Source organism: Ixodes scapularis, unplaced genomic scaffold (assembly GCF_016920785.2).
Source record: "Ixodes scapularis isolate PalLabHiFi unplaced genomic scaffold, ASM1692078v2 PGA_scaffold0__279_contigs__length_252992795, whole genome shotgun sequence".
NCBI lineage: Eukaryota > Metazoa > Arthropoda > Arachnida > Ixodida > Ixodidae > Ixodes > Ixodes scapularis.
The window spans coordinates 191,754,667-191,764,566 of NW_024609835.1; positions in this window are offsets into that span (position 1 = coordinate 191,754,667).

The window sequence follows — 9,900 nt, forward strand, 5'->3', positions numbered from 1 at the left end:
GCTCTTTGGAGGCAGATTTTCCCTCTTCTCCTTTATACTTTCTTACGCTGTGTGGTGTCGCCTCCCCTTGGAGTTGTATATAATTTCATGAAGTGGTCCCGAGTCAGAGTTCAATGATTTAAATAACAGTCAAGTTTGACATGGAGAAAGACTAATTTGCCAGGACTTAATATGAGTGGACTATCACGAGCCCTGCGTTCTTTCTGGGAAAAAATTGCGTTAATATAATTTTCTTTTCTTTTATTTAAAATCTTGAATTTTCCATTAGACCCTAGGATCACCGGGCAGATCCTGGTAAAATGAATTTAAATAAATCCTCTCTGTTTATTGCCAATACTCTGGAGACAATCCGTGCTTTAATTTTTGGATTCCGCTCAAACTGCCGCTCTCGCACAACCTTAATTGCATTTTCACCGCATCAACGACTAAAGTCGGATTTCAGTGGACGTGTCCTCCCCCACCGATAGAGAATAGAGCATATTTACCCCCAAAACCTTGGATCTCCACTGCAGATAGGTAATGCCTGTGATTACATTCAAAGCGCTCTCCGCGAACTAAGCCTCGGTCAACAGACGGACCCCGCCCTCAGCGAAGCCTGAGAAAAGCCGTCCCACGCGAACTCGGTGCACTCGCGGATCAAAGTTCAATCTCCAGAAGTAATTTGCGATTCCTATAATTACTGGCTGGAGGATCAACGCGCCGATGTCAGCTAAGCCTCCTTTATTTAGCGCGTCCGCAATGGGACGTGCTAGATATTCAGAATCCCCTCTTCCATATCAACTCTCGCACGGTATATTTCTTTGAAAATGTTAACTCACTGCGGGAAAGGGGAGACGCTTTCCTGCGCAAAGCATACCGCGTGGACCACTGATAACTTGAACTTCACGTTACCTTGTCTGTCTCAGATATTTGTACAATTCGTTTTTTGTTTATGGCGTCTATTACAAACTTACCAGTTTCCTGACATACACCAACGGTAACTATTTGCATTAATACAAAATAACATAGCCGTTATATTACTTAGTTTAACAGCTCAATTGACACAACTCGACGCGTTCTATATAGCCCTATGTTTGCCGCGAAATAAAACGCTCACGATCAAGCAGGGCAAAAGATATTAGCCTATTTATTAAACCAACACAAGAAATACAAAAATACGAGGACGACCAATGAAACGAAAATATAAATACGACGACGAGGAGGCAGCAGATTGATGCAAATTAGGAGTTATTAAAATACACTAATAGGTCATGATTTCTAGATACATACACATTTGGCATAGGTTACAGGAACAACGAAATGTGGGTAATCTTTCACATACATTCAAGTTCCCACAAAAACATTGTTTCAAAGTAACAGCTCTGAAGTTGATGCAACGACGGACCTTCCATTTCATTTCAGCACGGCACAGCTGGTCGAGCTGGTCATACAGAAGGCGAGAAAGACAACGACAGAACTTCTTACTTCAAAATGAATGTGCAACGTTAATTTTTTTTTTTAAGAAATTATGCTATTTTTTTGTAGGAACCCTTAGCGAAAAAGAGTGTAATAAAAGTATACCCCACATACTTCTAGCATACCTAAGGCAGGCATTGTAATAGAATATTACAAAAGTAGAGCAGTTGTATATGGCATGAGGGAGCCGTTCCATGATCCAAGTATGCTTGCCAAGTATATTTAGATCATATAACGACTGGCCTACTCCAAGTACGCTCTAAGCAACCGCTGACACTTCAAGTATAATTCAGGCGCTCCATTAGTATTGTTTAAGATTATAGAAGTAGCTCACTCTCGGTACACATGGAAGCGTCTTCAACGCATCTTTAAAGCGTGTGGCATCTATTTACTCTTAATCTGGTTCCATTTAGGTTCCAGTTAAATTCCGCAATAGGTTGGCGTTCCACTAGGTTTGACTAAGTCCTGGCAAATTTTAGCAGATCAAACGGCTTTAAGTGGAACGCTTGTTTTTTATTCTTTCTACAATTGATTTTTTTTTATGGAACACGTGCCTTTAGAGCAGGCTGATGACCTGTTCCGGGTAAATTTGTTCGAGTTACTAAAACTTCTTCCACTTTAACCATTCGCAATATTTTTTTTTAAACTTAATTTGCGACTTTCTTAACTTATGGCGTGAGTTGCGGAGAAACACCAGAAATAGAGGAGGCTTTGTCTTTCAAAATTCACCACTTTCTTAAAGACTTGGACTCAAGTACGAGTCTCTCCCCTGTCTAAAACAGTATAATGTTGAGCTTCCCACTTTATGTGCAAAAGTTTTCAATTGAAAATTGCATAAGTTTTATGTCGCCCGCTGCCTGCGCGCAAACCGTCGTCATACCATATATTTTTTTTTTAAAAAGAAGCAAAAACATATATTAATATAACTGGCTGTAGCAGACTTTTTAACTGTAAATACAGTAATTAAACTGACCTAATTGGTAATTGAACTGCTGAAATTGAGACGACCAAGGCGTCGGACTTCTCGAGGTACGTTCGAAGCGCAATATTTAGGAGAGCGAAGGATGTTCGCACTATTTGCGGAAACGGCCGATTGGCATCTGTCTCAGTTCACGACCGGCAAAAATAAAACTCAATCAATCAATCAACCAATCAATCAACTAGTGTTTACTGCAGAGTTATGGATGAACCACTGGACTTCGCGCTGACGTATTTCAATAATAATAATAATAATACAAACATTTAGTGTTTACTACGGTATCCAGGGACATTCAATTGGTCTTCTTTCTGGAGTAGTTCATTAAAACGCAGAAAAGATACATGCTTGCGCGCGGGCAGACACGCACATAAACGCGCGCATGCGCGTACGCACAAACAAGCACGCGGGCGCATTCACACGCGCATACGAACACGGGCGCATGAACGCACACACGACGGAAGCGAATACGACGAACAAAACGTTGCTTGGGATAGTTTCGGTTTTACACTGCAAAACAAAACAAAGTTCACATAAAACCTAAGATAGACTGAACTTGTGACGGCTTGAAGCTGAGCTAGTTAGTTCATGTTTGTTGAAATGCCAGCTGAACGTTTAAGGAAATACATAAAGAGACGAACAAAAAAGACAGACGTACCCCTGGACTAACAACGATTTTAATAAAATTTTTCTCTTTAGTCTACATATTGCGCTAAACGACTTCTTCCTTTTTTCTATATCTGAACCTTCGTCTTCCACTCTTCCTGTTCCTTCAAGGGCCTGTCAAGTGTGCGGCTTTTCGCTGGTATACCAGTTCCTTGTGGTGCAGCTCATACAAAAATGGTTCATGATCGGCTATAAGAAATCGTTTGTATGGCCGGCTATAGGAAATCGGCCCAATTAGCTATAGCCGCATCTATGGCTGCCTATAGCTTTTCCTATGGTCTCGCCTATGGTTGTCAATAAATTCTTCAATGGAAATGCTGCTCTCAAATTTTGTATGGTTTAATCTATGGGTCTCTTTAGAAACGAAGTTATAGCCGCCTATGGCTTTTTTTTTTGGTTCCTTCTGCCGTCTATAGCTCCTTTAAAGGCCTGCTATAGAGATCTCTTTGGCCTACTTTATGACTTTTTTTAGAAACCGTGCAATAGCTGCCTATGGCTTTGTCTATGAATTCTTTAGCCGTCTATTGTTCTTCGTATGGTCCGCTATAGCTCATTCTATAGTTCGTCCTATGGTTCTTTATAGACCAACACGCGGCCCTGACGCCACGCAGCTGCGGTGGTGCTCTCGACGGCACTGCGCATGCGCAGACGCTTCACTTCATGCGAATTCGGTTGCTGCACTCGCGCAGTGCCCACACTTGGTGTGGGCAAACGCCGGCTTGTTTGTAAACAGCGTATCGGTCTAGACCGATCGTGCTACAGCAGCCTTTGGCATTTCCTATGGTTCCTTTAGCCGCATTAAGCTTCTTGTATTGTCTGCTATAGAGATCTCTTTGGCTTACTCTGTGGATCTTTTTAGACACCGTGCTATAGCAGCCTATGGCATTTTCTATGGTTGCTTTAGCCGCCTAATGCTCTGTGTATGGTTTGTTATAGCTGCTTTTATAGCTTGTCTTATGGGCCTCTTTACCATCATGCTATAGCTGCCTGCAGTGTTTCTTTTTACCGCTATCGTATGAAATGTAAAACAAATTATTTGTTGTCACTGTAGATCTTTAGACGTGTTGAACTTCTTAACCCCATTTAAAACAAAGAGCTAACATTTCAACAAACAAAAAACAAATGAACTCACCCAGGTGTTTGCAAAAGCACAGGTAAATAGACACAAGGAATTGTTTTCAAATCCCCGAAAAGTTTATTACACACAGCCCATTCTATAGACGAGCACAAACTAAGGAATCTGTAATATGTGAAGAGGTACTACTGAGCTGCTATACAACAGAAGATTGCAAATGAAACAAGAACCAAAGGCAATTCCTTGGTAGTGTCTAGTCTCCCGGAAGCCGGCCAAATTCCCTCCCCCCCCACGCCCCCCCCCCCCCCCCGAAAAAAAAAAAGAGAGTTCTACTGGCAGTCCCCACTCATTGCCGCTGCAATAAGTTCATCGAACGACGTTTCATCGACAGATTGTTTCATCAACACGTGATGTTTATAAACAACTCAAAATATATTATTTTTCTGTAATGAGTTGCTGCAGACCTACCAAGAAGTGGCGTGAACGGGTGGGCTGGGTCGGTGAGCACGCTCTTCAGGAATGCAGGCGCGAGGAAATGTCCCTGCAGCGTGCAATTCGCGTAACAAGTGTCGACTAAACGTGTGTCCAGGAAACGTGTAGCCACGAAAAGGTGTCTATGAAACGTGTTTTAACAAAACGCAGGGAGAAAAGGAAGTCAGTATTTTAACTGCAAATTTTCATATTATTTCAGACAGCTAATGGCAGGCTACTGCGGTAGAATTTGGGGGAATTGTTCAGCTAGCTGTCAGAAGATAGACACTGCCAGGAGATAGGCACTACAGAACGGCCGATTGTCGCCGAGTAGGTTGCAGCGCACTTACGTTGAAAATACCAGACTTGAAATATGTAATCCGAGATATATGTCGACACGGGCACTCCAGACCAACCACTCAAACACAAAGCCGAGAAGGAGGAGATCCGTGAAGATTCGCCACGATGTAGCACAAGCTGTCATTTGACGAACCGAAAACTGAAGGCATCATAATAATTTCTTGGGCTTCTTTGTAGAAATTGCTTATTGACAATATACGGGTAGGACTTTTCGATGGAGATACATTTACCATAGAAGCGAAATCTACAGCAGCCCCGCGGGGCGCACGACACGCGAAACTAGTTCCGCAGGAAGGCATTCCGGGATTGGCAACGGTTAATGCGTCATCCGTCAAACCACGTGATCACGCTCCTTCCGTTACATGCCCACAGAGAGCTTAGTGAATCGTCTACGGTTTATTGGTCCGCCGAGTGCGTACCCTCTACAATGTTTTCAGCTTAGGGAGAGGGAGAAAAAAGAGGAGTTAAAAAGCAGAGCTCTTTCTAGGCCAGAACGGGGGTGCGATCACAAAGACTAATCTTCAGGGGCATACCAACAATGAACACAACGAGAGAATGAGTGACTAATATCCTGTTGGCAGTTCGACCCAAGGTTGATAGTGCAGTCGATGCTATGTGTGGCCCTGGGCTTAAGGCAAGTTCCATGTTCAGCGTTATCAACAGCTTCGAGACTGTTGTCACGTGACCCTAACCGGAGACATGATTGGCCTCAAACACGTATAGCGTCTACTCTGCTGTCACTACCGAGTGAACTGGACAGCTCAATGAAGGCCAGCTTTTGGACTTCCAAAGCTGCACTTCTCGGAAGTGACACAAAACGGGCCAGGTTTGAAGATGTCATATTTTACGGCGTGTAACCCACATTATAATTTAAAAGGAAGAATTAATGGCCAATACTTTTTTTCTCAGCATGCCCACAAATAAGTATATATTATATTCTTTTTTTTACCAAGCAATTTTGAATATGTACGCTATTAGGATAGCATTTTTGAACTTCAATTTTGAGAATCTTCATATCGTTCTGGCATTTCTGTTTGCATGGTTTAAGAAATTTTTGTTGTAATACGTTTTTCATCCATGAGTTCAGTCACTTACAATCTCTGCGCACCACAATGACACAGGGTGGTCCGAGTGCTCCAAGAAGCTCCAATGACTAATAATTTAAAAGAAAAAGAAAAAAAATTAGCCACAGCTCTTGCTGATTTGTGGAATTCGCAGAACAGAGAGATAATAGGACGCACCTAGGGTAGCGCGTGCCTAACGATTTTTTTTTGGCTGTTAATTTTTGTTTTTGTGTATTACGTCGTTCTCGACACGGCCGTCGACGGACATTGCAGCGCTGCTTACGCCCCTGCCGAGCTAAACTTTTTTGTTGTCACGATACTCCATAGCGCGGGTACCGGACAGTTCATCGAACGCCATTTCATCGAAAGCCGTTTCATCGAAAAAACTAGACATTTCATCGAACGCCGTTTCATCAAATCACTTGACGCCGTTTAATCGAATTTCCCTTTACTGAATTTTGGAGTCATACAATACTTTTTACGTATTTAGTATCGCTTTTGAATTAGTTTTGACGCCGCTCTAAATTTACCAGAAATAAATTTACTTTCCGGTCAATATTTTGTCCACGTAAACGTTGGCTACTGAATCATAGATGGTAGCTATCACACCAAAACTTGAGTGGATACGCGACTTTTTTTTCTGGCGAGGTAGGCGGTTGTTATCAGTCACACACTTTTTCCCACTTCATCCCTCTAGTTATTCACACGTGAAAGGAACTTTTTTATTTTGTATTTGTCTACTTACCTGTGTTTTTATTTAGCTTGGGAGAATAGCTTTCTTTTTAAGGACATATATGTTCTTAAAAAGACGCGTCTCCGCTTATCATTCATTTATTGTAACCGACAGAACCGTGCACCTGTCGGATCTTTGACAGGCAGTATATATATGCTTTACAGCAGCTGTGCACGGGCGCCGCCATAACCGACTTTGAGTTTTTGTTTCCTGTTATTTTTATCGCTTCGCTTCACCATTACCACAGCAGGATAGGTTATGGCCTTTTTTGATACGACTGTGTCCTTCTCCCCAGCGTTGGCCTTCGTAGAGGCTCGTCAAAGCTTTTTTCAGTGGCTTGGTATCTCGGTAAGGCGGAGAAGGCCGTAACGGCGGTTGTAATTTGACGTGTGTGTAAAGCATCTATATACAGTAAGTCAGATATTCGGCAGGTCCATGGTTCTGTCAGTTACAATAAATTAACAAAATGGGGAAACCCGTCCTTTTTTTCCCCGTATCATGGGGCAGGGAGACAGATCACTGCTTGAAGGACGGCTCTTTCTAGAAGCAGGATAGGTCTTCTCAAGGACGAAGATATATCGTCACGGGCAGTGACCAAAATAAAAGGAAATAAACAGGAAGAAATAAACGTTTAATGTGGCGAACTTGTGCCGAAAATTAAAGGGATAACAAAGATAATAACAGAGCGTCGCGGGCGTCGAAGTCGGCGTAGCAGCACAGTCGAACGCTGGGGCGAAACTGAATCCTGCTTGCGAGCGGAGCCGCTTTTGTACACGCGTTGGATTCTGGAGCATTCGATGGGGAAGGTTCGACGCGTAGAACATTCTAACCTCGAATCAGCTAGACGGTTCTCGAATTTACCAGAACATCACAGTGTAAACAAAAATGCGTAGCCGCGGCCAGGAATCGAACCCTGGCCCTTCGCGTGGGAGGCAAGCGCGATAATCGTCAGGCTACGGCCGCGCTGCCTACTTGGCGCGCGGCATTACTCCCCTCTTAAAAAGTGCATCGCCCCGATGCAACACAAAACAAAACAAAGCACATAAAAATAACGGCAAACTAAAGAGTCATTTGAAACACATAAGATCCACAGTCCTATCGAGCGTAGTACGGCTTCAGGCGCACGACGTGGACGACTTCAGGTCGTGATGGGCGGCGTGATGATGTTCTTGTTCCGTCGGGCATCACCTCGTAGTTCAGCTAGCCGAGGCGACGAAGTACCTTGTATGGTCCAAAGTACCGTTTCAGCAGTTTCTCACCGAGGCCGCGGCGACGGATGGGCGTCCACACCCACACCCTGTCTCCGGGCTGGAAGTGAACGTCCCTGCGACGAAGGTTGTAGCGGCCCGCGTCGACGCGTTGCTGGTCTTGAATCATGAGTCGGGCGAGCTGGCGGGCTTCTTCGGCGCGTTGAGCAACCGCCTGGGCGTCGTCGCTCTCATTGTCAGATGGCTCATGGGGCAGCATTGTGTCCAGCATGGTCGTTACCTTCCGACCATGTACCAGCTGGAAAGGGGTGAATCCAGTGGTCTCCTGAACCGCCGTATTGTAGGCGAACGTGACATAGGGCAACACCTCGTCCCACGTCTTGTGCTCTACGTCGACGTACATGGAGATCATATCGGCGATTGTCTTGTTGAGTTGCTCGGTCAGCCCGTTGGTCTGCGGATGGTATGCAGTGGTTCGACGATGGCCGGTGCCACTGAGACGAAGAATCTCTTTCGTCAGCTGGGCCATGAACGAAGATCCACGCTCTGTGATGAGGACTTCAGGGGCGCCGTGCCGGAGGACAATGGACTCAATGAAAAACTTGGCGACTTCAACAGCCGTACCTGCTGGAAGGGCTTTCGTCTCGGCGTACCGTGTGAGGTAATCGGTGGCGACGATAACCCAGCGGTTTCCCGACGTTGACGATGGGAAAGGGCCAAGTAAATTCATTCCGATCTGCTGGAACGACATAGACGGGGGAGAAATCGGATGCAGAAGTCCTGACGGCTTCGTTGGCGGTTTCTTGCTTCGCTGACACTCGTGGCATGATCGAATGTATAGGTGAACGGTCTTCGGTAGCCTCGGCCAGTAGTACTTTTCTCGAATCCTGGCGAGCGTCCTGCTGTAGCCAAGGTGTCCGGCCGTTGGGTCGTCATGGCATCCTTGGAATATTTCGTCTCGAAAGCTCGCAGGAACAACCAACAGCCATGCTGTGTTGTTGTTGACGAAGTTCTCCTTGTACAGCACCCCTCGCCGCATGGAGAATGTATGCAGGATTCTTAAGAAAGCACGGGGAACCGAACTCGCTTGTCCCTCTAAGTGCTCGATGAGCGCTCGCCGTTCAGGGTCGTCTCGTTGGAGTGCTGCCATGTCGCTGACGTCCAAAGCGCCGAGGAAACACTCATCGTCGTTGTCTTCGATGCAGGCATTACCGACCTCGACAGGAGCTCTTGACAGGCAGTCGGCGTGATGGTGCTTCCGGCCGGACTTGTACACAACGGTCATGTCGAGCTCCTGCAGTCGTAGGCTCCACCGGGCGAGGCGTCAGGAGGGGTCTTTCAGATTCGCGAGCCAGCAGAGCGAGTGGTGGTCCGTGACCACGCGAAAAGGACTTCCATACAGATATGGGCGAAACTTTGTTATCGCCTAGACGACAGCAAGGCACTCCTTTTCAATTGTAGAGTAGTTCCTCTCCGCCTTAGACAGCGTCCGACTCGCGTATGCGATGACTCGCTCTGCCCCGTCCTGCCATTGAACAAGCACCGCGCCAAGTCCGGTGTTACTGGCGTCCGTGTGGATCTCTGTATCAGAGCTGGCAGTAATATAATTACTGTAATGAAATTACAGTAATTTAATTACTTGTTCCAGTAATTAGTAATGTAATTCATTACTTTTTGTAGCAGGTAATTTAGTAATGTAATGAATTACTCCTGCGGCGTTAATTGTAATTAAATTACCTAATTACTTTTTCGCACCAGGCATATTTTTTTTGTGTCCACAATACACAAGAGCGCTTTTTTATTTTAATTTTTCTTTTTCCTCTACACCTTTCCAAAAAACGATATTTGGCCGCCGCTATGTTGCTGATGCTAATGCGGCTGGTGCGACTCTT